This window comes from Leuciscus leuciscus (genome assembly GCF_965113295.1).
Source record: "Leuciscus leuciscus genome assembly, chromosome: 10".
Lineage (NCBI taxonomy): Eukaryota > Metazoa > Chordata > Actinopteri > Cypriniformes > Leuciscidae > Leuciscus > Leuciscus leuciscus.
This window is the reverse complement of record NC_138734.1, coordinates 21,456,714-21,484,354: the sequence shown is the minus strand read 5'-3', so window position 1 is coordinate 21,484,354 and position 27,641 is coordinate 21,456,714. Positions and strand designations below refer to the sequence as shown.

Here is a 27,641-nt window from a genome sequence, read left to right as displayed (position 1 = left end):
TTTATATAAATTACTTCATTTAAAAGAAGAGAATTCAAGCTTCATGCCTGTGTGTCTGTATGCCTGTTTGACTGAGTATCCGCTGAGTTATTGTTCATTTTCGGACGCGTTTCAGAATGGACTTCACTGGCAGAGAGAAGGCAGAACTCGCTTCGTGTTTATTTTTCTTTATTTGGCAAAAAGCACAACACTTTGTTTTTATTGTGAGTATACACAAAAATAATACACATTTAACAGAATCGATTGATGTATGAAACTCCTATGGAAAATCAAAGTCAACAGAGTATTTATGAGTTTCTTTTACATTGATAAAAAAAAAGCGAGCTGGTATCGCCGGCGATACCGTAGACCTCAGGGGGTTAAAGTATATTTTAAATCACATTAATTGCGTGTCATTATATTGTGTAGTGCACTTTAACTATATTTTGAATATATTAGAAGCAATTATGAAAGTAGATATAAAGTTGTAATAAAGTACCAATTAAGTTGTTCCAAAAAATCACTCTTAAGCTGGTTCAAATCATACCTATCTGACCGCTACCATTTTGTCTATTTAAATGGAGAAAAATCGATCATAACTCCAGTAAACTATGGAGTGCCGCAGGGATCTGTGTTAGGCCCTCTGTTATTCTCAATATATATGATGCCACTTGGAAATATTATAAGGAAACATGGAATTAGTTTCCATTGTTATGCTGATGACACTCAAATATATATTTCATCACGGCCGGATGAAAACGCTAAATTTTCCAAATTGACAGAGTGTGTTAAAGATATAAAAGATTGGATGACGCGTAATTTTCTTTTATTAAATCCAGACAAGACAGAGGTAATACTTATCGGTTCAAAAAACCGCCCACAAAACCTCGCACAATACAATTTTAACATCATAGGATGTCCTGTTACTTTATCCTCTACAGTAAAAGACCTGGGTGTTATACTCGATTGCAACCTGTCTTTTGAAAATCATATTTCATATGTTACAAAAACAGCCTTTTTCCACCTTAGAAACATTGCTAAGCTACGTAATATGCTATCAGTTTCTGATGCAGAAAAGTTAGTTCATGCATTCATGACCTCGAGACTAGATTACTGTAATGCTTTATTAGCTGGTTGTCCTGCATCCTCAATAAACAAGCTATAGTTAGTCCAAAATGCCGCCGCTAGAGTTCTTACTAGATCAAGAAATTATGATCATATAACACCGATTTTATCATCACTGCATTGGTTACCTATAAAGTTCCGTATTAATTACAAGGTATTGCTACTGACTTATAAAGCCCTAAACGGCTTAGCTCCAGTCTATTTAACGGATCTTCTATCGCCCTATAATCCATCGCGCTCTTTAAGATCACTAAATTCAAGGCTTTTGGTCATACCTAGTGTAGCAGGAAGGGTTATGACCCCTCCTACTTGTTATGGTTTGGCCAATGGCCTGGCATCCGGTGCGTATAAGAGCATGGGTTACCGGTTCCTTGGTGTGCGTCACGGAAATTACAGCAATTTGAGTTGAACCACGCCCGCTCTGCTACACTAGGATATCCAGAACCACCAAAGGAGGGAGAGCATTTTCACATTTGGCTCCAAAACTCTGGAATAGTCTTCCTGATACTGTTCGTTGCTCAGACTCGCTCTCCCAGTTTAAAACTAGATTAAAGTCGCATCTCTTCAGCCAGGCATTCATATAATATTTTTAATCTTACAGTTCAAATTACAATCCGGCCTCTAGTTCATAAACGCCAGAGGAGAACTGGCCCCCGACTGAGCCTGGGTTCTCCCAAGTTTTTTTTTTCTCCGTTAGGTCACCTGATGGAGTTTTAGGACACCATTAGGTCACTTGATGGAGTTTTTCGGTTCCTTGCCAGTGTTGCCTTTGGCTTGCTCAGTTGGGGATATTTAATTTAATTTTATCAATCAATAAATTCCACTAGAAACAAACCTTGTTGTATTATTTTAATTTAATACTGTGAAGCTGCTTTGATACAATCTGTATTGTGAAAAGCGCTATACAAATATACTTGACTTGACTTGACTTGACTTAGGTTCTAGATATCAATGCCTATTTTTAGATGGCTTTATGGTTACCCAGTTTAAACTTGAGCTACAAATTAGTAACATTTATATTCAGCTTTTATATTCAAATTTAATTTTCATTGTTCACTGATCATCTTCTTGTCTGCCCCGAATGTGTATGGACATCACAGACCTTACATCATTGTAACATCATCTTACATCATTGTAACCTTGTAACCTACAACAAGGTTGTAACCTACAACGACCTTACATCATTGTAACATCATCACAGACCTTACCTACCAAACTTGGCAGGATGTGCCAAATGTGCAGATCATCAAAGGGTCGCAGACGTGCATCTCTCCAACATTAGGTGGCGCTATATTATGCTGATTTGCATTTTGGATTATAACAAACACAGGAGACAGACAGGTTTAGGTGCACACAGTGTTTATTAAAAGCAGAGTGGTGGTGGAACAACGGGAACAAGATGATGATGAGAGGATGGTGACTTGTAGAATGATGGTGACTTGGATTACTGAAGTGGATTCTCTGTTCAGGTGATGAGTGAACACGAAGACAGGCGATCTGGATCAGGATGACGGACGGAAGACAGGATGGAGACTGGATACAGGACGAGACGATCTCAGGTGAGTAGATTGGTAAGGAGTCTGACATAAAGCAGTGTATGCTGCAACGAGACCAGACAAGGAGTGAAAGGTGAACGGGGCATATAAAGGGTGTGTTGATGAGGGAGTGCAGTAGTGGGCGGGTCCTGGTGATTGAGTGATGATTGAAGCTGTGATGGTGTGGTTGACTCGGCCTTGGGGGGCTGGACTGTGAGGGTGATCTTCGTGGAACTGGGTTAGTAGCAACGGGTCCAGGATGCCATCCCGAGACACCCATGAGCGTTCTTCTGGACCACATCCCTCCCAGTCGATCGGGTACTCAAGGCGGCCACCCTGCTGCCATGAGTCGAGGATGGTATGGACTCGGTACACTAGGTCCTCGTCAGCGACATCTAGAGGAGGAGGTATTTTGTCCGTGGTAGGTTCTGTAGGGAAAGAGGACAGAGGTTCAGTGAAGGGTTTCAGGAGGGAGACATGAAATGAAGGTGAAATACAGTAGTGAGGTGGAAGGTTGAGCCTGTAGGTGACCTTGTTAAAGCAGGCGAAGACGGGTGTTGCGGGTGGAGACCCTTTGGTCCCGGTTGGTATTGGGTGGCCTCAGCTCTATGGACATCCGCTTGGAGTTGGTGTCTTCGCACTGCCTGCTGGAGATACAGTGGAGTGCCCATACCCTATCGCTCTCTTCGAACCAGTGATTGACAGCTGGAACCTCTGGACCAGGGGAAGAGAGGAGGTTGGTAGCCGAGGATACATTGGAACGGAGTAAACCCAGTGGTGGATTAGCGCAGGGAATTCTGGGCCTTCTCCGCCCAGGGGAGGTAGCAGCTCCAGCTGTCTTGGTGCTGGTGGCAGTATGACCACAGGTATCTCCCGATCTCCTGGATCTTGCGCTCAGTCTGGCCGTTGGTTTGCGGATGGTAATCTGATGATAGATTCACTAACCTGATGATAGTCTTCTATCCGATACGATTTCTTCTGGTAGACCATTAATGATGGAACATTTGTTGGAACAGGAGTTCTGCGGCTTCAAATACGGTGGGCCGGCCCTTGATAGGGATGAGTTTACAGCCCTTGGAGAAGCGGTCGATGACGACAAATACACAGGTGTGATGGTTGGATGGAGAAAGGTCTGTCATGAAGTCAATGTCAAGGTGGGACCAGGGACATCTGAGTATCGGCAGAGGTACCAACTGTCCCTCGGGTAGTTTCCTTGGCGTGGTGGTGATGGCACAGACTGAGCACCCTCTGATGTATCGGGAGATATCCTGGGCCATGTTGGGCCTCCAGTAGCAATCCTGTAGGAGCGAGAGGGTACGCTGGCTGCCTGGGTGTCCAGAGCTCAATGCCCATGAGGGACAGATGGCAGGCGGATGGTACATACAACCGTCCCTCAGGACCTCCCGGCGGAGCAGGTTCGGTGCGGGTGGCTTAGAGGATCTGATCGTCGAGGGACCATTTGATTGGGCTAACTACCATGGCTGGAGGGAGAACTGGTTCTGGAGAACAGGTTTAAGGTTCAGGATGATACAGACGGGATAAGGCATCCACCTTGCAATTCTTGGACCTGGACTGATGGTGTGAGGAACTCGCATTCATGTAGCCTTGGAATACGGAGGGTGAGTTGGACAGGCCATATGGCATTACCTGGTACTCATAGTGGCCTGCCGGAGTGATGAACTTCATCTTCCATTCGTCAACATCGCGTATCCGAATGAGGTAATAGGCACTACGCAGGTCCAGCTTGGAGAAGATGCGAGCCCCACGGAGCTGTTCCAACGTGGCAGGGACCAGAGGAAGAGAATAACTGTATTTGTACACAACTTCCTGCTCAGCTACTGTTCGGACGCTCGTGCTTACTGCTCCGCGCTTAGTTCTATCGCTTTTATATTTTATCTCCTATATTTTTATATTTTATCTCCTTTTATCACCTAATTTTAACTTCAGCAAACAGCACAGTGCTCAAACGACAAAGTTTGGATTACTACAAAAACGCAGAATTCTTTTACCCGACCAGGTTACATTCCGGGGAAAGGAAAACACAACTGCCTACATTCATAAGGATAAGAGAGAAAATGCCTCTTCTGGTTCAAGAATCTACTTGCTGCACTAACTGCAACAGACTTTTACAAAGGATTGCAGTTCTTGAAACAAAGTTCCTTACGGGACCACCAAACCTGACGGAACATACAACAGAGCTTCGTCATGGACACCCTCAGCATATAGCCGGTATGGCCACTTTCTCAAATGTTTACAGAACAAGCGGGAACCCAGTGTGCCTGTATCTTTCTCTATTGCTGTTCTATTACAAGATAGACAGTCTAAGGCCTTCAATAGCCGAACAGCAAACCCAACTAATCTGGTGCCTATTACACGTCAAACTAAGATTGCTGTGGGGACAAAAAAGTAAGACTGTTAAGTTAGTACTTTTAAACATCCGCTCACTTAAAAATAAATCATTCTAGTCAACGACTTAATAACCACAAACAACCTGGATTTTATGCTTCTAAATGAAACCTGGCTAGAAGACAGCTGCAGTGCAACAATCCTCAATGAAACATCCCCTCCTAACTTTACTTTTATGAGTGTCTGCAGAGCCGTTAAGAGAGGTGGGGGTCTAGCTGCTCTTTTTAAAGATATCTATCAATGTAAGCAAATACAATTTGGGAATTACCCGTCTTTCGAATATCTGGGTAGTGTGTTAAAAGGTGCTCCACGCATTTTACTTATCATTATTTACAGGCCTCCAAAATACTCTCCAGCCTTTGCTGAGGACTTTACTGAACGGTTATCAACAATTACCTCAGAGTTTGACTGTTTTGCCATTGCTGGAGATTTTAACATTCACATAGATAATGCAGAAATCAATATGGCAAAAGAAATCAAAACGGTTTAAAAAACTTTTGATCTGACTCAGCATGTATATGGACCCACACACAATCGTGGACACACTCTAGATTTACTTATCAGTAAGGGTCTAAACATTTCATCGATTGTTATTAAGGATGTAGCACTGTCTGATCATTTCTGTATTTTCTTTGATATATTGATCTCTCCTGCCATTGAAGCTAGATCTGTGTCTGTCAAGAAGAGATGCTTAAATGAGAACACTACTGTACTATTTATGAAGGCTATATCCTTAACACCAAGCATATCTGTTGACTCTGTTGATTTTCTCCTTGATTCTTTTAACTCAAAAGTTAAAAGTGTAATTGATGATATTGCTCCTGTGAAAGTCAGGAAGAAGAGTGGCAGACAAAAAGCACCTTGGAGAACGTCTCAGGTTACGTATGTAACCCTGGTTCCCTGAGAGGGAACGAGACGCGGTGGGAACGCCCTGCGTGATTGCGTCGTGAAGCACGTGTATAATCAGTCCAATGGAAAGACGAGACGTCATAGGCGGGTGACGTCATCGACCAGGAAACTATAAGGCAGCCCCGCTGACACAGATCGCGTTAGCTTCTGAAAAGCCGAAGCAAGTCGATCACAGGCATGCAGGGAGTATGGCAAGGCGACGCAGCGTCTCGTTCCCTCTCAGGGAACCAGGGTTACATACGTAACCTGAGACGTTCCCTTTCAAGGGAACTCGAGCTGCGTCGAGACGCGGTGGGAACCCTATACCCACTACGCCATATGACAAATGCCTGTTCTGTATGAAGACCATGCGCATACTAGGAAACAAGCACCCTAGACCCTGGAGTGGAGCCTAGGTCCAAGTCATAAAATCTAACAAATGTATGCGGTGAGGACCTGCCTGCCGCATTACAGATGTCATAGAGTGAAACTCCTGATAATAAAGCCTTAGAGGCAGCCATACTCCTGGTAGAATGGGCCGGGACAGCCAAAGGTGAAGGCTGTCCGGCCGCTTCATAAGCAAGTGAGATAACCTCAACTACTCACTTGCTCATTATCTGTTTAGATGCAGGGCAACCTATCTCAGGTAACCCGAAGCAGACAAATAACTGCTCTTATATATACGCCACAGGGCAGCTCTGTGGACATAAGCATCCAAAGCCCAGACAGGGCATAACAGATTAAGTTTTTCCTGATCTGGAGGTGGAGGACAGAAGGCCTGCAGCACAAATGACCCGCAAATTTAGTAGGGACCTAGGAATACAACCCGACAAGGAGTGAAGAAAGACTATCACCATACAAGGTGCAAATCCAAGTACGTGCAGGCCTCAGCCTCATGTACCACGGAGAAGACGAAATAAGAATCTCTCCTCAGAGATAACCCAGCAAAGAAACATTCATTGCAGAAATCAAGTACTGTACCATAGGGCAGATAGCAAGATTCAGATATTCAGTCTTCTCGTGGAGGGAGCTCTAGACTGGAGTATGGTCTCCACGACCTCAGTCGAGAGACCTGAATCTATGAGCTGGGCCCCCTCAGAGGCCGAGACCATAGTATCCATAACTCCGGATGAGAGTAACTCCCGGGAGCAAAGATATCGGGAAATGCGTACAGGTGTAGCCTCGACCACACCTAATACGTTGCATCCAGTTCAAGCAGAGCTGGATGTGTCAGGGAGAACCACATAGGGCAATGCATTGTATAAAACGATGCGAAAGGTAGACTTGAGTTTTGACCGAAGTTCTCCCAAAGGAGCTCCACCACCTTGGGGTGAAGTCTCCATTCCCCGGGCCTCCGCCCCTGCCTCAACAGGATATCTGCTCTGATATACGAGACCATCAGTGTGTTGTCCGGAAGGACAAGCACATGGTGACCTCTCAGGTCTGGCAGGAAGTATTTGAGAGCTCGAAATACCGCCATCATTTCTAGCCGATTTATGTGCCAAGAAAGTTGATGGTCCTGCAAAAGACCTTTCGCCGAGCGGCCACTCATGACCGCCCCCCATCCCGTGAGGGAAGCATCCGTCGAAAGCGTTACGCGTCGACAAGAAGCCCCCAGCACTGGGCCCTGGGCGAGGAACCAAGGTTTCTTCCACATGACCAAGGCACGAAGGCATTGCCGCGTGACCTTGATCGTGCGAAATGGATTTCCCCTCGGAGAAAACCCCTTGATCCTGAGCCACCACTGCAAAGGTCTCATGTACAAAAGGCCAAAAGTGATTACGTTGGACGCAGCTGCCATGAGCCCCAACAGTCTCTGAAACTGTTTCACAGTGAGTGACTGGCCTAGTATTACCTCCTTTACGGCTGTGAGAATCTCAGAAATACGTGCAGGAGACAGACGTGCTTGCATTATTGTCGAATCCCATAAAACACCCCCCCCCAAAAAAAAGTGGTCCTCTGAGCTGGGAGGAGCACACTCTTCTTGGCGTTGAGCCACAACCCCAACCTCTTTATGTGAGACAGAACGACATCTCGATGCCGAACTGCCAACTGCTCGGACTGAGCTAAAATCAACCAATCGTCGAGATAATTAAATGTAATAGTCTCAGAGGAGCCAGAGCTGCATCCACGCATTTTGTAAAGATGCGGGGTGATAAACCTAGGCCGAAGGGAAGAACCCAATACTGGTATGCTTCGCCCCCGAAAGCAAACCTCAGGAACTTCCTGTGATGAGGATGGATAGATACATGGAAGTACGCGTCCTTCAAGTCTATTGTGACAAACCAGTCCTCGGACTGAATCTGTTTCACAATCATATTAGCGTAAGCATACTTTGAACTTGAGATTCTGAAACCTCCTGTTTAATTGACGCAGGTCTAGATGCTAACGCGATCTGTGTCAGCGGGGCTGCCTTATAGTTTCCTGGTCGATGACGTCACCCGCCTATGACATCTCGTCTTTCCATTGGACTGATTATACACGTGCTTCACGACGCAATCACGCAGGGCATTCCCACCGCGTCTCGACGCAGCTCGAGTTCCCTTGAAAGGGAAACTCAACAGCAGTGTAAAATATGAAAAGACAATGCAGAAAAGCAGGGCGCATGTGGCGGAAGACAAAACTTGTAGTCCATTATAACATCTACAAAGACAGCCTTCATGCTTTCAATATGGCACTAGGCAAAGCTAGACAGACTTTCCTCTCAAATATTATAAACAGCTATTTAAACAACACACGCACTCTTTTTGCTACTGTAGAGAGACTGACAACCCCCCCAAGCCAGATTCCCAGTGAAATGCTTTCAGACAACAAGTGCAGTGAGTTTGCTTCTTTCTTCTCTGAGAAAATCAATAATATCAGAAAGGTGATCAGCACATCCTTGAGTTGCGCTGGGGTCAGACAGATCAGACCACCTGAGAAAGTAGTTACTATGTCTGATTTCAATGAAATTGATGGCAAAATTTTGGAAGAAACTGTACAGCACCTTACAAGATCGACCTGCGCTCTTGACACACTTCCCACATCTTTTTTCAAAAGTGTGTTAAACAGTTTAGATGCAGATCTTCTAGAAGTGTTAAATGCCTCACTTTTCTCTGGGAGTTTTCCAAACTCCCTGAAAACTGCAGTTGTCAAGCCCCTCCTGAAAAAGAGCAATCTGGATAAGACCATATTAAACAACTATAGACCTATCTCAAATCTTCCTTTCATAGGCAAGATCATTGAAAAAGTTGTCTTCAATCAGCTGAACAAATTCTTATGCTCGAATGGATACTTTGACAATTTTCAATCTGGTTTCCGACCGCACCACAGCACAGAGACAAAGCCTATAAAGATAATAAACGATATTCGCCTAAATACCGATTCAGGCAAATTATCAGTGCTGGTACTACTCGACCTCAGTGCTGCATTTGACACTGTCGATCATAACATACTTCTTGACAGGCTGGAAAACTGGGTGGGGCTTTCTGGGATAGTCCTAAAATGGTTCAGGTCATACTTAGATGGGAGAGGTTATTATGTGAGTATAGGAGACCATAAGTGAGTGGACATCCATGACATGCACTCCGCTCAAGTCTCAATTCTTGTGCCACTCCTGTTCAACCTGTATATGCTCCCAATGAGCCAAATAATGAGAAAGAACCAAATTGCTTACCACAGCTATGCAGACGACACACAGATCTACTTAGCCCTATCGCCTAACGATTACAGCCCCATTGACTCCCTGTGCCAATGCATTGATGAAGTCAACAGTTGGATGTGCCAAAACTTTCTTCAGTTAAACAAAGACAAAACTGAAGTCATTGCGTTTGGAAACAAAGATGAAGTTCTCAAGGTGAACGGATACCTTCACTCTAGGGGTCAGACCACTAAAAATCAAGTCAGGAATCTTGGTGTGACACTAGAGTCAGACCTTAGTTTCAGTAGTCATGTCAAAGCAATAACTAAATCAGCATACTATCATCTGAAAAATATTGCTTTGTTTCCAGACAAGACTTAGAGAAACTTGTGCATGCTTTCATCACCAGCAGGGTGGATTATTGTAATGGACTCCTCACTGGCCTTCCCAAAAAGACCATAAGACAGTTGCAGCTCATACAGAACGCTGCCGCCAGGATTCTGAGCAGAACCAGAAAATATGAACATATCACACCAGTCCTCAGGTCTTTACACTGGCTCCCAGTTAGATTTAGGATTGATTTTAAAGTATTATTACTGGTATATAAATCATTCAATGGCCTTGGACCTCAATACATTGCAGATATGCTCACTGAATATAAACCCAACAGATCACTCAGATCATTAGGATCATATCAGCTAGAAATACCAAGGGTTCACTCTAAGCATGGCGAGTCCGCTTTTAGCTATTATGCCAGCCGCAGCTGGAACCAGCTTCCAGAAGAGATCAGATGTGCTCCTACTGTAGTCACATTCAAATCCAGACTCAAAACACATCTGTTTAGCTATGCATTTACTGAATGAGCACTGTGCCGCTGTTCGTCCGACTGTTTGTACTGTACTGTTTTTATTTTATATTTCTAAACTGTTTTAATTATTCTTATTTCTTTTTATTATTTACATTTCTTCTATGTAAATCACTTTGAATTGCCATTGTGTATGAAATGTGCTATATAAATAAACTTGCCTTGCCTTGCCTTGCCTTTCCTATTTAACAGTCTGTAAGTTAAAGTCCCGGTATTTGATACACGGCCGCAAACCTCCGTCCTTCTTGGCCACGAAGGAGAAGCTGGATGCGGCAGGGAATGTCGATGGACGGATGAAACGTTGTTTGAGAGCCTCCTGAATGTACTCCTCCGTGGCCTTCTGTTCCGGGATGGACAGTGGGTAGACTTTACCCTTGGGTGGCATCGCTCCAGGCAGCAGGCCGATGGTGCAGTCCCATGGCCGATGAGTTGGTAGAAGGGTCGCCAACTTTTTGCTGAATACATCCTGGAACGCCCGGTACTCTGGAGGGATTTCAGTTTTACTCTCAAGTCTCTGGGCTTTCGACGGAGGTGGAGTTCAACTGGAGACTGGGTGAAGATTTCGAGAGATGTCGGCTAATTCTTGTGAGCAGCGTTTCCTCTGGAGGTTGAGTTTTTGGAGAAGTTGATGAGAGATGAAGTTCCCTGCAGACCCGGAGTCGATGAGCGCTTGTGCTGAAACGAGAAGTTTTAGGGTTAGAATTTGGACAGGTATGCAAATGAGAGGTGCAACTTTGGGCAGAAACTGCATGGTACTCACCGCTGGGCGTGGTGGTCGTATCGGGCAGTTGGTGATGATATAACCTTCTCCCCCAAAATTTGACGCTCAGCATTGGACAGATGGTAAGTGTCTACCTGCATGGGTTCTGGTGCTGGAAGGGCGACAGATGGAGAGATGGGCGGAGGATGCGAAGCGGGTTGATCCAATGAGTGGGCTGAAAGACGTTGAAAGATATGCACAGCTTTCTGAAATGAAACTGAAACCGACGGTGTCGTCATAAATGACCATCTGGTGGCACACTTCCGGGTTCAGACCCTGGCGAAAGGCTGTCAACAGGGCCGTCTCATTCCAGCCGCTAGATGCCGCCAACATCCGGAACTGCAGAGCATAAGCATTTATAGAAGTATTACCTTGGCGGAGGTTGAACAGCTGATAATGGACGGATAATTCTGATGCGGTTTGACCGAAGACTTCCTTGAAGTGACTGATGAAGGATGCCAATGAATCGTGACCGGGCCGTTGGCGTGCCAGAATGGATTGGGCCCAATGGAGCATCCAGATAACAGGGAAATCATGAAGGCGATACGCGCCCGTTCGGTGGAGAAAAACTGTGGTTGCATTTCAAAATATAGTGAACATTGTAGAAGGAACCCGCTGCAATCCTCCGCCTCACCGTTGTATGTCGCTGGTCGGGCCATGGGACTGGCCAAGGCAGGTGGCGAAGGAGCGGGTGGTGCAGAGGGGAGAGTTTACTGAACCGCCTGTGCAGGTTCGGTAAACTGATCCGGTGGATGCTCCCCGCTGGTTCCAACAGGACTCTGCATGATGGTCTGGTCTTCTGTCACAAACTCAGGAGGAGACAGACAGGTTTAGGTGCATTGAAAGCAAAGTGGTGGTGGAACAACAGGAACCAGATGATGGTGATGGTGACTTGTAGAATGATTATGGTCTATCTGGCGATGACTGAAGTGGATTCTCTGTGCAGGGAACATGAAGACAGGCGATCTGGATCAGGATGACGGATGGAAGACGGACAGGAGACTGGATACAGGACGAGACGATCTCAGGTGAATAGATTGGTAAGGAGTCTGACATAAAGCAGTGAATACTACAACGAGACCAGACAAGGAGTGAAAGGTGAACGCGGCATAGAAAGGGTGTGTTGATGAGGGAGTGCAGGTGAAGCGAGTCAGTACTCTGGTGATTCTGAATGAGTGGGCGGGTCCTGGTGATTGAGTGATGATTGGGGCTGTGACAGTGTGGCTGACTCTGTGACAGGTGCTACAACTCAAAATATATAACACCGTAACTGTATAATCTGCATAGAGTATTAGTATACTATTAAGTTAGTATAATAATTTGACATGTACTTGCAAAATTGCTTATTGTCAGTAGAATGTCTGTTGGTGGACCATCACAATAAAACATTAGCAGATATTAAGCAGACAGTCTACTAATACTCTAATGAGAGTTAGGTGACATGTACAATATATTGCCAAAAGTTTTGGGACGCCTGCCTTTACATGCACATGAACTTTAACCCTCTGGGGTCTGAGCTGTTTTCTGGCCCTGGAGGTGTTCTGACATGCTCTGACATTTGTGCTTATTTCTGTTACTTGTGACATTGTCATGGCTAAAGTCTGATTACACTGTATTTAGCACAAACTCTGCTACAATAATATATCAGCAGCATGTATGTAAAAGTTTGTAGTTTTGAGATAATTACATTTATGCGTGGTTTGTGAAAATACAAAAAAAAATTGTCACTGAAATAAGGCCATGAAACCCATACTGATTATTTCTTCACAAGACTTTTGAAAATTGTATCACGTAGCCTAGAATATTTGCTCCAAAACTATGTGAAAATCATCCTGACTGCTCATTCAAATAAGACAATATATTGATTTAAAATTTCTAAGACGTGTTTTGTGTGAGAAAACTTTATGCGAAGAGGCGTGATCATCTCATTAATATGTAAGCCTTTCACACCTGAGAAAGACAAAGACACTCCCCTAATGGCTCTATTAGGAGCGATCAGGCCCTGTCATTCTGAGCAACCTTGCACAAAGAATGAGGAGATTTAAAAAATAATGGCTTTTAGATTGTTTGGATTTATTTACAACACAACATAATCCAAAGATACACAACAAATGACAAAAGAGCACATTGAAAACAATGATCCGAAGACAGAGACCTTTGTGCCATTCCTAAAAACATTGTACATACCTTTCATTTCCAAGGTGTTTGATTTTCACTTTACCATGTTCATATACAGAGACTCATGTGAATGTTGAAGTCAGCAGGACTCAGTGGCATCTGGTCCCTGAAAGAAAAGAAAAAAAGTGAACATACTGGTATCAAGAGAAACTAGGCCTGCACAATTTTGGGAATACATTTGAGATTTTTCTGGTTAAAATTGCTTTTTAAAATTCACAGAATACACACACACACACACACACACACACACACACACACACACACACACAAATGTTTCCAACAATATATAATATAATGAACACCAGGTTTGTTGTGCCTTGTAGGCATTGGCTATGCGCAGTGCTGCATAAAATATTAATAACAATAGCCTATAGCAGCCTATAAATCTTCCAAAAGATTTCAGTAACAACTACGCTAGAGAAAAATATATTGATTATCATATGTTACTTCAAATGTTTCCATTCGTTATGATGATATGAAATGAGATAATAGTAAAAACATAAAGCCTGTTTGGTGCGTTTTGCTTTTCAAACGCGATTGCGCTCCAAAATATGATGCATTCAAACGCAGAGCGCTCCAAAATATGAAACATTATGGTTACCATATTATACATATCTACGTTTGAGCAGATATCCACAAACAGTATTTAACAGTAAACACGGGTCGAAATATTATAATATTCACCATATATCTAGCAACAGTTCAACTGCAATGTGAAGTTTATGCAACAATAACAAACTAATAAGTAAGAATTTCTTACCTTACATCTTTCGTGTCTTCAAATCGCGTTCTTCTTCTTCTGAGGTAAATCCAATGTAAGCTCACGGCGCGTCTTTCAAACTCGACGAAAAGCAGAGACTTGTGAAGTTTTTTGGTGTTTTGTGTTTGAGGTAATGAGGGCGTTCGCGTCCCATGTGGAGATTTGCATGTGAATCTCTTTTGCGCGAGTGGGCGTGTCGAATTAAAAAGTAATTAGCAAGCGTTTGAGATACTGGACATCCTGTTGGTTTTATACAAATTACTTAAACAGAGAATATTTGTTTTCAGTTTGAATCCGATCATTTAAAAGTACACACTTAAATGTGTATAAAGGTATATGGCTCATAAATGTGTGAGAAGTATTCGCTGAGTTTTGTTTCAGTTTATAGACGTGCTCAAGAAAAAAAAAGTTCACCGCGACGGAGAGGCAGAACGCACACCCTGTTTATTTTCTTTATTTTACAAAAGCACAATGTTTTGATTTGATTGTAAGTGGACACATACAAAAGTAGAAATATCACAGATTCTTTTTTTATATTTTTTTCTGTATGACCATAAATGACGGAGTCATTTAAGTTTATTGTGCTACAATGTGAAGAAAATCCAGCAAAACGCGGGGGCGCGTTTGCCGACCCCAGAGGGTTAATGACATCCCATTCTTAACCCTGTGGGGTCTGAGGTGTTTTCTGGGTCCTGGAGGTGCTCTGACATGCAAAACGACGGTACCGCCGACCCCAGGGGGTTAATCCGTAGGGTTTAATATGGAATTGGCCCACTCTTTGCAGCTATAACAGCTTCAACTATTCTGAGAAGGCTTTCCACAAGGTTTAGGAGTGTGTTTATGGGAATTTATGACCATTCTTCTAGAAGCACATTTGTGAGGTCAGGCACTGATGTTGGACAAGAAGGCCTGGCTCGCAGTCTCCGCTCTAATTCATCCCAAATGTGTTCTATCGGGTTGAGGTTAGGACTCTGTGCAGCCCAGTCAAGTTCCTCCACACCAAACTTGCTCATCCATGTCTTTATGGACCTTGCTTTGTGCACTGGTGCGCAGTCATGTTGGAACAGGAAGGCGCCATCCCCAAATTGTTCCTACAAAGTTGGGAGCATGAAATTGTCCAAAATGTCTTGGTGTGCTGAAGCATTAAGAGTTCCTTTCACTGGAACTAAGGGGCCAAATCCAACCCCTGAAAAACAATAATAGTTGTAACGTTATTTCAAAGTAAAGTTATCCGTCTCTAACTATCTAAGGTAGGCTATACCAATCAGATCTGCTATCGAAAATGGTTGTCATATTATTTTTCCCCTCACACACCCAACGCTGAACTATCTAAGGTAGGCTATACCGATCAGGTCTGCTATCGAAAACGGTTGTCATATTATTTTTCCCCTCACACACCCAACGCTGTTACTGACGCACCTTTCCTGACGACCGATCCATTCATTCACATTTTTACGTCAGGCACACATCTCCACCGGCACACACCTTTTCATTATTATTATTCTATTGCTATTAGTATTATACTATATTGTCAGGCTAGTAGAAATCATATGGGCTAATTAGTCCTAACAAGATTATGATTTCATGAACTAAAAAAGTAATTAGTCTGTTCTTTTTTTTTTTTTTTTCAATAGTGCAAAATCCTGATCCATCAGATGTGCCTTCTGTGCCAAGACAACACAGTCCGCCACGAGATGAGGAAGCTGGCCCAATAAACCCACTTTCAGCTGAGAGGCGTGAAACGGCGAAAGACGGCACAGAGTGGACCTATATAGAGTTGGGTGAAGAAAGAGGAAGGCGACAATGCCAAAACGTTAAAACAGAAGCGGCAGGACCCACAGCGCACGCCAAGCGCAATATTGAAGATGCCCTTACAACCTTTTTGTGTTTGGTGGATGATGGCATGCTGAACCACATCAGGGACTGCACCGTGGCTGAGGCCCACCGAGTCAAGGAGGACAAAATATGGGACATGACAGTTGAAGAGCTAGAAGCCTTCATTGGTTTAATTTACATTCGTTGCGCAACAGGTTTGCCCTTATGAGTGATGTTTGGGAGAGATTTGTCCAAAACTGCATCGCCTGCTGCCGACATCACTGTGGATGAGCAGTTATTCCCTACAAAGTCAAGGTGCAGCTTCATCCAGTATATTGCAAACAAACCGGACAAATTCGGAATCAAATCCTGGCTCGATGTCGACACCAAATATATGGTAAACGGTGCGCCTTATCTGGGCAAAGACGAGACGAGGAGGCCAGGTCAACGACTTGGAGACAGTGTGGTGCTGAAAATGGTCGACCCATACCTGGGGAAGGGAAGAAACCTCACCACCGACAATTTTTCTACTTCCTTTGAACTGGCCAAGGCACTTCAGGCCAAGAAAACCAGCTTGGTTGGAACGGTAAACAAGAGCAGACGAGAGCTCCCCCCGTGCATAAAGGCGCAAATGCCGCTGTTCAGCACAGAGGTGCTGAAAAGTGGCGATGCAACACTGACCGTGTATCAGTGCAAAAAATAAAGAAATGTCTGCATCCTCAGCACTGTCCACACAGCTGTTGGCATCACAAGTGGCCAGAAAAGCAAGCCAGAGACGGTCACATACTGCAACAAGACCAAGGTAGGAGTAGACGTTCTAGATCAAATGGCTAGAAAATACTCAGTAAAAGCACCCTCCCATAGGTGGCCAGTAGCTGTTTTCTATAACATCCTCGACCTGGCTGCAATCAACGCGCACATATTGTACAAGAAGTGCACAAATGAGCAAGTTTCGCGGAGGGACTTCATCACGAACCTGGCGAGCGAACTTCGCTCCGACCACATGGAATCAAAAGCCACACAACTGGTGGTGCGAGAGCCAGGACCCGGGCAGGAGCAGCAGCAGATAGAGAGAAGAAGGCGGTGCCAAGTAAGGAGGAACTGCAAAAACCTAAAAAAAACAAGGAGACATGTGCCAAATGTCACAAAGTAGTGTGTGGGAGCGGTGTTTACCTGTGTGTACTGTGCGTAAGCGTCAGTGAATAATGCGTGGTGTTTGCGCCGTTCAAATGAGCACACTTGGAAGAAACGTGTTAACCTGATTTTGTTCGTTAATATTTTTTGTTCACTAAAACTAATCATTCTAAAGCAGTTTGTTTTCTTGTTTAGCTAATGTTCATGTTTTTTCTTAGCCTGTTTTTGTGTGTCCTCTATTGTGCTGCATACGTGTCCATGAAAGTTTTTACAATGTATTAAAATGTATATAGGTAGTGTTTTTGTTATTGTATATATGTTATAAGTTATTGTATCATAAGATTTGTTTTTATTGTACAAAGAAAATAAGAAAATATTTATCAATTAGGCTGGAAAATAAATTTTCACATTCATTATTTTGAATAAAAATTTTGTGTCCTGATCTTTATTATTACCTATCGTAACATTGTAGATCCATTTATTTTCAGATGTTGTATTGATTATTGAACTTATTTACAAACAGGGCTGTACTAAACGGTATGAAGCTTTGACGTTTCCTAACTTTTTTGCATGTCTATTCATGTGGTGAGTTCAGTGAAAAACATTTTTTGGACGCAAAACTTTCCTCACATAGAGAGGCAGCACCTGTCGGGGCAATCTTTCTTTTGTGCTTGTTTTAAGGGTGATGACGTCATAACATGACGACAGGAATTAAAAGCTTCATTGGAAAACTTAAAGAGAAAGTTCAAATGTAGATTTGACATGACGAAAATGACGTTCAGTACGGCCATATGAACGTATGGAGGTAAAATAATGTCAAATGTTTTTGAAATAAAAAAGCCTGTGGAATTGCACTACTTGAAAAAAAGAGGCATTGCATTAACCATGCTTGCATTTTAATGCATTGTATTTTTATGGCTTGCATTTTTATGGGCTGAAATTCAACATGGTTGAATATTTAAGCTGTGAATATTTCAATTAAAAACATTTCAAACACATTTCCATTGTTAAAAATTCAATAATCCATATTCACCTTTCAGATTTCACTTCCAAAATATTCAAACTGTTTAAAAATACAACCTATAATATTCAACAGGCAATTTTCGGTCCATTTTATTTCGCTTTTCAAATTCGCTTCCACAAATTCAGTGGTTCAAATTCGACAGTAAATTCAACATTGACATCCAGGAACTGCAGGAAAAGCAGTAGCTTGCCGAGCATACTCTCCATCTGCTGTTAGTCGACCTCACCAGCAGGGAGTGCTAGCGTGTGTTGTTGACGAAGACCAGCAACAGTTAGAGCAAGCCATTCATTCATAAAACTCATTTACAGCAATGTAAGTGTATTTGTGATTATTATGACGGCTGTTTTATGTTAAATTCAGTGTCTTCACGGTTACTTTTCCTGTGTAGCCTACATGCATCTTTCTCTACCGTGAACGAGACTATAATGTTATTCCCCGATGCGGATGTACAGATCCAATGTTACATTTTTGAGGTTGACATATATTTCTCTTGGTTGTTTAGTTGCCTTAACTTTATATTGTGGTGATGTGCTGCATGCAGGCTATTAGGGTTTCCCTCAATACTTCAGGATTCCCCTGCTGGACATATAAAACGCTTAATGTAGCTTATGGACTAAGTGATATAAAAGACCAAACTCGCAGGCAAGCAGATGGACTCAGTCAGAATAACGCGCAAAGCTTAATGCTGAGTGTTTCCCAGTGATAGACTGGCATAAAGTTGGCTTGACGTTGGACATTCGCACATTTAGGGACCGTCTCTAAAGTGTATATGACTTTGGTATACACGTTTCTAACTCCGATAGCATTTGAATATAACGACTTACAGTCATAAAACCAACTGTAAAGTGTTCATGTAGTGTCAGGCATAATGCGCACCTTTTGGATTTTTGATATTTATTCAAATAAATGTAAGTTTGCTATTGAAGTTAGAAACGTGTATGCCAATGTTGTATGCAACTTTAGAGACGGTCCCTAAATGTGCGAATGTCCAATGTCAAGCCAATTTTACATTTAGTCATTTAGCAGACGCTTTTATCCAAAGCGATTTACAGTTAAACTAACAATAGGAGGACAACAATATGCAAGTGCTATGACAGTTTAAGCTAATGCAATACACGTAGGCATACTTATATATATATATATATATATATATATATATATATATATATATATATATATATATATGAGAGAGAGAGAGAGAGAGAGAGAGAATAGAATAGAAGAGAAGAGAAAGTGTTAGTATTAATTTATCAAGTGTTGATTTTATGCCAGTGTATATCACGAAACGCTCAGCATGAAACTTTGCGCATTAAGTTCATATTCTGAGTCCATCTGCTTGCCTGTTGCCTATATAGTAGCCTACAGCCTACTTCCCCAATAAGGTGTAAGATTGGTCTTTCATATCACTGTATTAGTCCATTAAGCTACGTTAAGCGTTTTGTCCCAACGGAAGGGGAATCCTTGAGTATGAGGTATTGAGGGAAACCGATTATAATCCCGTTCATGGTAGAGAAAGCTGATCACATGTAGCTACACAGGGAAAATAACAATGAAGTTATTGAATGAAACATAAACACAGCTTTTGTGTGTTTATCATCTTTTCAGCATATATACTGACACAGATAATCATTTTCATTTTATGAATGAATGTCTTCGTCAACAACACGCGCTTTTGCACCATCTGATGGTGAGGTCGACTAACAGCAGATGGAGAGTATGCTCGGCAATCTACTGCTTTTCTTGCAGTTCCTGGACGTCAATGTTGAATTTACTGTCGAATTTGAACCACTGAATTTGTGGAAGCGAATTTGCAAAGCAAAATAAAATGGACCGAAAATTGCCTGTTGAATATTATTGGTTGTATTTTTAAACAGTTTGAATATTTTGGAAGTGAAATATGAAAGGTGAATATGGATTATTGAATTTTTAATAATGAACATGTGTTTGAAATGTTTTTAATTGAAATATTCACAGCTTAAATATTCAACCATGTTGAATTTCAGCCCATAAAAATGCAAGCCATAAAAATACAATGCATTAAAATGCAAGCATGGTTAATGCAATGCCTATTTTTTTTCCAAGTAGTGCAATTCAACAGGCTTTTTATTTCAAAAACATTTGACATTATTTTACTTCCATATGAACGTCAAAGTATGAACGGTCAGAGTGAACGCTATGGTCGTTCTAGTAGTTATGGAATTCTACTACCGTAGAATTCTAGTGTTCTAGTTCTAGTGTTAAAGCTGCTCCTTCTAATTAATTTATAGCATCAAATAAACATGAATGAACATTAGAAGGAATGTTGTTTTAACCACGGAAAGACATCAGTACACACTGTTTTTCAAGTTCAAATCCTTCAACGTTAATCTACTAACTCTCCTGACTGCTTTGATTTTTTCGGGAAAAAATGGCGGATTCGGCGGATGGCGGATTATGATTGGTCAGATCGCCTGTCAATCAAACTCCCTGCGAAGGGTCAATTGCTTCCACTTTGTTATAATACCACTAACAGTTGACCGTGGGATATTTAGTAGTGTGGAAATATCACGAATGGACTTATTGTACAGATGGAAACCTATCACGGTACCACACTTTAATTCACTGAGCTTCTGAGAGCGACCCATTCTTTCACAAATGTTTGCAGAAGCAGTCTGCATGCCTAGGTGCTTGATTTTATACAACTGTGGCCATGGAAGTGACTGGAACACCTGAATTAAATGATTTGGAGGGAGTTAACAAATTATACAATTTACAGGTTAAACTGAGATTATTATGTCTAAGTGACTACATCTTAGTATTTTAAACTCAGTATTTTTTTTCAGGGCTTCACATCTAGCTCCTTTTACGGTAGAAGAAATGGGAGTAGAGAAGAGAGGATGCAAGTTATAGAGCAGATACCAGCAAACTCTTCAGATTCTGAGACAAGTGATAAAGATGATAAAGTCGTCAACCTGCCAAGAGAGTGAGAGTGACAGTGACTACGTTTACATGCAGCCAATAACCCGTTCAAAACCGGGATATTAGCAATAACCCGGTCGCGCACGGCCATGTAAACACCGGCAAAAACCCGGATATGCTCATATCCCGGTTTTTAAAAACCCGGATATTATCCTTGGGGTACCCCTTTTCTAACCCGAATATTTGGTCATGTAAACGCGTATCGGCATATCCCCATCAAAAGGAACATTGATTTGTGTTCTGCGCATGTTCTATTCGCAAGGAATCTTGGTCTTTTGAGTAGAGACGGCGCACACAAAAACCCGCGTGCAGTATACCGGAAGTAAACAAGAAGTAGAGGTAAACATGGCGAGACGCAGCACAGCACCACACTTTTGGAGCGAGGAGGAAATCGCAAACAAAGGCGATCGCTATCTGCCCCGAACTATTGATTATCCGCGTGCTGCTGCTGTTGTTGTTGCCTTTCAAAGGCAACAACAACAGCAGCAGCACGCGGATAATCAATAGTTAGAAGAATCAGAAATGACGCACATTGCGTCTTAACATTGTCCGTACGTCCAGACGCTAACCCTGCGTCGCCGTTTACATCGGGATATTGCCAATTGATTACAAATTCCATGTATACAGGAGTAACTCTCTCTACTTACGCATGTAAACGGGTTATTCCGAATGTTTCAGAAACCCAAATAGTGACCTTAACCCGACCATAACCCGATATTTGACAGCATGTAAACGTAGTCAGTGACAGTTCTGCTGATGAGGTTGAAGATGGACAGTTCAGCAATGTAAAAGAACCAAGAAATTTAGGTACTTCTTTTCCTCATGTTAGGCATGCATTCTGCTGATTTGTAGCAGATGAGAGGCCTCTGCATGTAATAAATAGAGTTCAGATTGAGGGGACGTTGAGGCAGTATACAAAATAAATAAATCGTTAAATAATTTATTAAAATTGTTAGTGTATTATCTAAAATATTTTATTTTTTATTTTTTGCAGCTGGAGGAAGAAAGGGTTTGAGCACCAGTCAGCAGCCAATGAAAAGACATTCAGAATGCCTGATCAGCTTTCATCTCCTTGCAGCTACTTCACCAGGTTTTTTGACGAAGAGCTTTTCCAACTTATTGCTGAGCAAACTAAGCTGTACTCTTGCCAGTTACTTGGAGCCAGGACCGGACTGGCCATCGGGAGCACCGGGAGAATTCGGAAAGGACAACGAAAAAGAAAGCACCCGAACAAGCATCAAAATGCTGCAAAATGAATGACCTGTTCAGGGCTTCAAGTGCAGGTCAGTTTCATCTGTAAATACTGTGCTTTTTTCTTTGTTAACTTAGTATTGAAATGCTAGCAAAATGTAAGCGGTATAGCGTCCCTATTAGGCTACTATCGTCACTCAAAATACTGTATGCTAAATGAGATTAACCCCTTAACCCCTTTTTGAGAATGGACATTAAAATGCACAATTCAAGCTTAAATGGTTGTAATTCAAGAATGCTTTGGAGTATAGACCTAAGTTTGGTCTTGTTTTAAAGGGAAAAAATAGCAGCATTATTGCTGAAGTGAAAGCACTTCAAAAAATTAAAGTATGAAAAAGTTATGGAAGTTTAAATTTACATAAAATCAAATATAATTTATATAAAAAAAAAAATCTTTTATATAAAATATATATTTTACTAAATATTTTGTACTATAAAATTACCATAAAATCAAAGCCATATATCTAACGAAGTTGTGTTCTAAATTTGAAGTTGATATCACAAAAATTGAAGTTCCCATGAGATTTTGTTTAGGCGTAATACCAGAAATAGCCACTGGGTGACATTGAATTCCATTGAATTTAATTGTATGCATTCTGCCATAACAAATTAATAAATTTCTGTCCAAATAACACTTCTGTCACAAAATATGGAACCTTGAGACTCAGACCTTTCTGACAATATGTGTTTTGTCAAGATTAGAAAAGGTTTTGATCATAAATTATTAAACATGATGACACCAAAAAGGGGAGGAGCCTGATAACATAATTTAGAGTACTGTTTCTATGGAAACGCAACGTCCAATTTCAAAACGATCTTCACAGGATGAATTCTGAGTTCGAAGCTTTCAAATGATACCTAATTTATGATAACTACTAAAATATGTGATGTAATAAAAAAAGGCAATAAAAAAAGATAATATTATATTTGAGGATAATATATATATATATATATATATATATATATATATATATATTATACTTTTTAGAGGATAATATATATTTTTATTTTTATTTTTTTATTGACAAATACTAGATTAAATGTTTTATTATGAACTTTTAGCATGAAAACCAAAGTTTCAATTATTAAAAGTGTGTGCGTCGACTTTTTGTGACAAAGGTAAGAACTTTACCTTTAGAACCTTTACCTAAGAACTAGATTTTTTTGAGGTGCGCTCTTGTCATAAATTCATCTATTACTGTTCCTTCATAAATTGTAACAAAAAACATTGCTGAAATATCTATTAATGAGCAGGCTTGTGCAAAATTCAGAATTTCAGAATTGGCCTCCATTCAATTCATGAATTGGAATTTGAATTGAATTTACTCTGCCCCACAGGACGTTGAATTGAATTTGAATTGGAATGACAGGAAGTGGAATTAAATTCATGGCAATTCAAAGAAATTCAACACAGTCACACAACAGAAAGAATGTGTTGAGTCTCACATGCATTCAGTGTTAGGAAGGTTACTTTGGAAATGTTATTGCTTACTGTTATTAGTTACCCATCATAAATGTGGTTTGGATTACTTTATTTGGATAACTTTATCAATGCAAAGCAATTTCGTTTTAAGTTGATTAGTAACTAATTGAATTAAACGTTTTACCCCAGTAATACAACTAAATACAATTACATTAATTTTGTAATTTAATAACAGAAATTTCATTTCACGTAACTATTTACTCCTCAACCCTGCATACATATTGTTCTAAAATAGATATTGATCAAATTCTTGAAATAAATTACCCCCTCAGTGTTGTTTAATTAGTTTTGTTCCAATGTAATTTTAATTTCATCACACAAACACAAAGTTGTTGTAAATGCAGTTATCATTTATTCCAATGCAAAAAATTACTGAGCAACACTGTTGCATCTAATTCTCAATAGCTCCTCAAATGTTTTTTCATTGAATATCTTTCCTGCAACACTAAAGATTCTCTCAACAGGTGCAGAGTGAAGTTGTAAGGGACTTCTGAAACTTAAAAAGTCCAGTGTTGCCCATCAAATTGTGCTTTCAAACAAATGTCCACTCAAATTGTTTAGCAACCATTTTAAATACTTGGTTAAAGTAAAGCATTCTGGGAAATGGAGTCATGTTCCATCATGTTCCACAAAATTACAATTACAATAAATCAAACTTAATTATTTATTCTGTGACTAGAGCTTTTAACATTCATTGCTGAGGGAAAACATATCCTTTTAATGTAATCTCCACAAGTAGTTCAAACTAATATCATTTATAATGCAATCATATCTGACATATACTGTAAAGCTTCATTGTTAAACACTTCACTTAAAATATGTATATGAATTTCTTTGAATTTTTATTGAATTGCAATTCTGCTTCCTTTAATTCAAATTCGAATAGTAATTCTAGATCCTGTTTTTGACATCAATTCAAATTCAAGAATTGAATTGGAATTAAGGAGTCATTCTCAATTCAATTCTGAATTGTGCACAAGCCTGTTAAGGAGTCTTAGACCTTTCCAACAATATATAATTTGTCATGATTAAATTAGGATTTAATTGTAATATAGTGAAGTAAACTTAGGCGTCCCGTATACGGGACGGTAACTGTAAAGTTGCATTAGTAATTTAGCAGACAAATATTAACATTTATGAGGTACTGGGGGCGGGGAGACAGGAGTGATAGTGCAGACATCAACAAAAAATAATGCAATAACATTTTATTAAAATAATGTCTGGCCATTTGTGAGGTTTAAAACTTTTTTCCTTTTTTATTTTTTATCAAATGAAGGTGGAGACAGTCAACTTAGCTCTAGCTGTGGTGCAATGATCACACATTCAGCCAGGGAGTGAGATGACATGTAGAAGCAAAATAAGATTTTTTTTCATTTTTATATATTGTATGTAATATAGTGTGGCTAAATGTTGGATGTTTAAGTAATTTTAAGATAAAAACAACAACATTTTGTCATAAATATAATACTTTGATTTTTTACTAAAATAAATGTAGATTCTGGGCAAACAAATTACAATGAGGGGGTTGTTTTACACCAAGGTGGAGACAGTTCTGTTTGTAACATGAGGCCAGAACAAATGACAGGTGAAGAAGTGACAGGTGAAGAAGAGACAAGTACAAGAAAAATATGCACACTTTATACATACATACATACATACATATAAAATACTAGTACTCCACTTTACTTAGTGTATGAGGCTGATGATCCTGATGGAAGGGAGAGACAGAGAGATATTAGGGAAAATGAAGAGAAGGAAAAGGGAAGTGAGGATACCATTCAAGAGAAAGCCTTTAATTATTTTACACGGCCCCAGCCTAAGGATTTAGACCAATAAATGTAATTTAGGAAAAAATAGGGTTGTCCGTGTTTCTGCATTTTATTTGGGTGCATAGGATGGCCTGGATGGGTGTAGGATTTCCCGGCCTGAAATTGTGTCCCAGTCCGGCCCTGCTTGGAGCTAGCATTAACACATATCCAGATGAAGTCAGGACATTTATTGGGATGAAGCTCATCATGGGTATTGTGAAGATCCCATCAGTTGATGATTACTGGGCTGAGGGTACACATGTAACACTCACACGGTATTAAACAGCAGAGTATACACAATAAATAGGAACGACTGTTCCTGTTTCCTAGTCCACATAAAAGTCAGAGACAACGGATTACGCAACGCGATTAGATTAGCAAACAACCTCAGTGTATTAACAAAACAAAAGAACATGTACAATAATACCATATAGATATTTACAAACAGCATTGAATGCTTGTGTGGGTGTATGAGCGTTTCAGCAAAGTCTTATAGTCCAGCGTATATATACAAAGTTAGGATCAGCCTCACCGGTAACATTGTCAAGTCCGTGAGCATGATCAATGAAGTTGATAACTGGCTTAAGTCCTCCAATAAAAGTAATCCTGGCAGTGAGCCCACGGAAATACTCCTCCGAGGAACGGCGACCCAGCGCTTCCAAGTCAGTCAGCCAATGGATAATCCACAATCTCACCGGTAAATTTGTGAATGAGAGTACGCTCTCCCGAAGACCGGGATACCGGTTCCTTTTATGGAAAACACAATACTCTTTTCCTGTTTACATGACAGGTACCCACGTGACCCGAAGTCACGAGAAGTTCTCGCGCGAACAGCAATCGGGGTCAAATACACAACTGTTAAGGAACATACAGCGTACAGAGGAAAGCAGATAAGGTAATAACATAAAGTGATGAAACATACTTTGTTATCAGGCACAAATCTTATCTGAAACTTCCCCTTATGTGGCCACGCTACACACATTACCAAAAAATTGCCAATAAGATGTCCGTAAAGAGGTTCAAATGCCTCTCTAGAATGATACATTTTCAGGACAATGCCACATCAGACCCAGATCAGGATCGTCTCTTCAAAGTCAGACCAGTCCTAGAACATTTGAGAAAAAGAATTCTGGAAATTGAGAGTGAGAATCAGTTCTCGATTGATGAAATGATGGTGCCTCACAAGGGCATCAAGGCTGGTTCTCTGCGGCAGTATCTGCCTAGCAAACCCCAAATCATTGGGGGTTCAAGATATTTGTACGTGCAGGTGTTTCTGGCATGGTCTGCGATTTCCTGGTATACACTGGTAATAGCACATTCGGCACTGAACAAGGACCTGCCAAAGAGCTCTGACTTGGAGCCAGTGTTGTTGAACTCTGCAAGACCATCAATAACCCAATGGAGTGTGTTGTCTACTTTGACAATATTTTTTTTACGTCACTACCTTTTATTTTGCACCTGAATGAATCACTTGGCCTGCGCAGTTTGCGCACCATTCGCAAGAATAGGCTGAAGGGATGCTACCTGGAAGATGACCACAAACTCATGGACAAGGAAGAGGCAGCTTTGATTACAGAGTGGATAATGAGGCAAAAGTGGCAACTGTAAAATGGGCTGACAACAAAGCCGTCACACAAGCCAGCTCTTGTGCAGCTGTGAGTCCAGTGAAAGAAGTGAGGCGGTTCTCTAAAGAACAGAAGAAATGAGTCACACAGTACAGTGTCCACATGGGAGGAGTAGACCTGACCGACATGATGGTAGCCTTGTACCGTACCCCTGCAAAATCCCATCAGTGGAACATGAGTTTGTTTTGGCAGATGGCTGTATAGCCTTAAACAATGAATGGCTTCTTTACCGCAAAGATGCAAAGAGTCTGGTGAGTTAAAGCACAAGAAGCTGAAGACATTCAGGCTGGAAGTTGCAGGTGCACCCATTTATGCTGGAAAAAAGAAGGGAAGGCCCTCAAAGCCAAGAGAGGATGATGCTCCCACCAAATGCATCCAGCGGCCAGTAACACCAAGACCTCACACACTCTCACGGGTTGCCGATCGAT

The 27,641-nt window shown here is 41.2% G+C and overlaps 1 protein-coding gene across 1 annotated transcript in view; it reads left to right on the top strand.

Moving 5' to 3' along the window:
- The window catches only part of LOC309508491 (uncharacterized protein), a gene marked incomplete at both ends in the record, with an annotated part of 398,710 nt that overhangs the window by 123,782 nt on the left and 247,287 nt on the right, over window positions 1-27,641 (top strand). Inside the window, one exon of the mRNA XM_082183140.1 lies at window positions 1,296-1,384. The remainder of the gene's footprint in view (window positions 1-1,295; window positions 1,385-27,641) is intronic.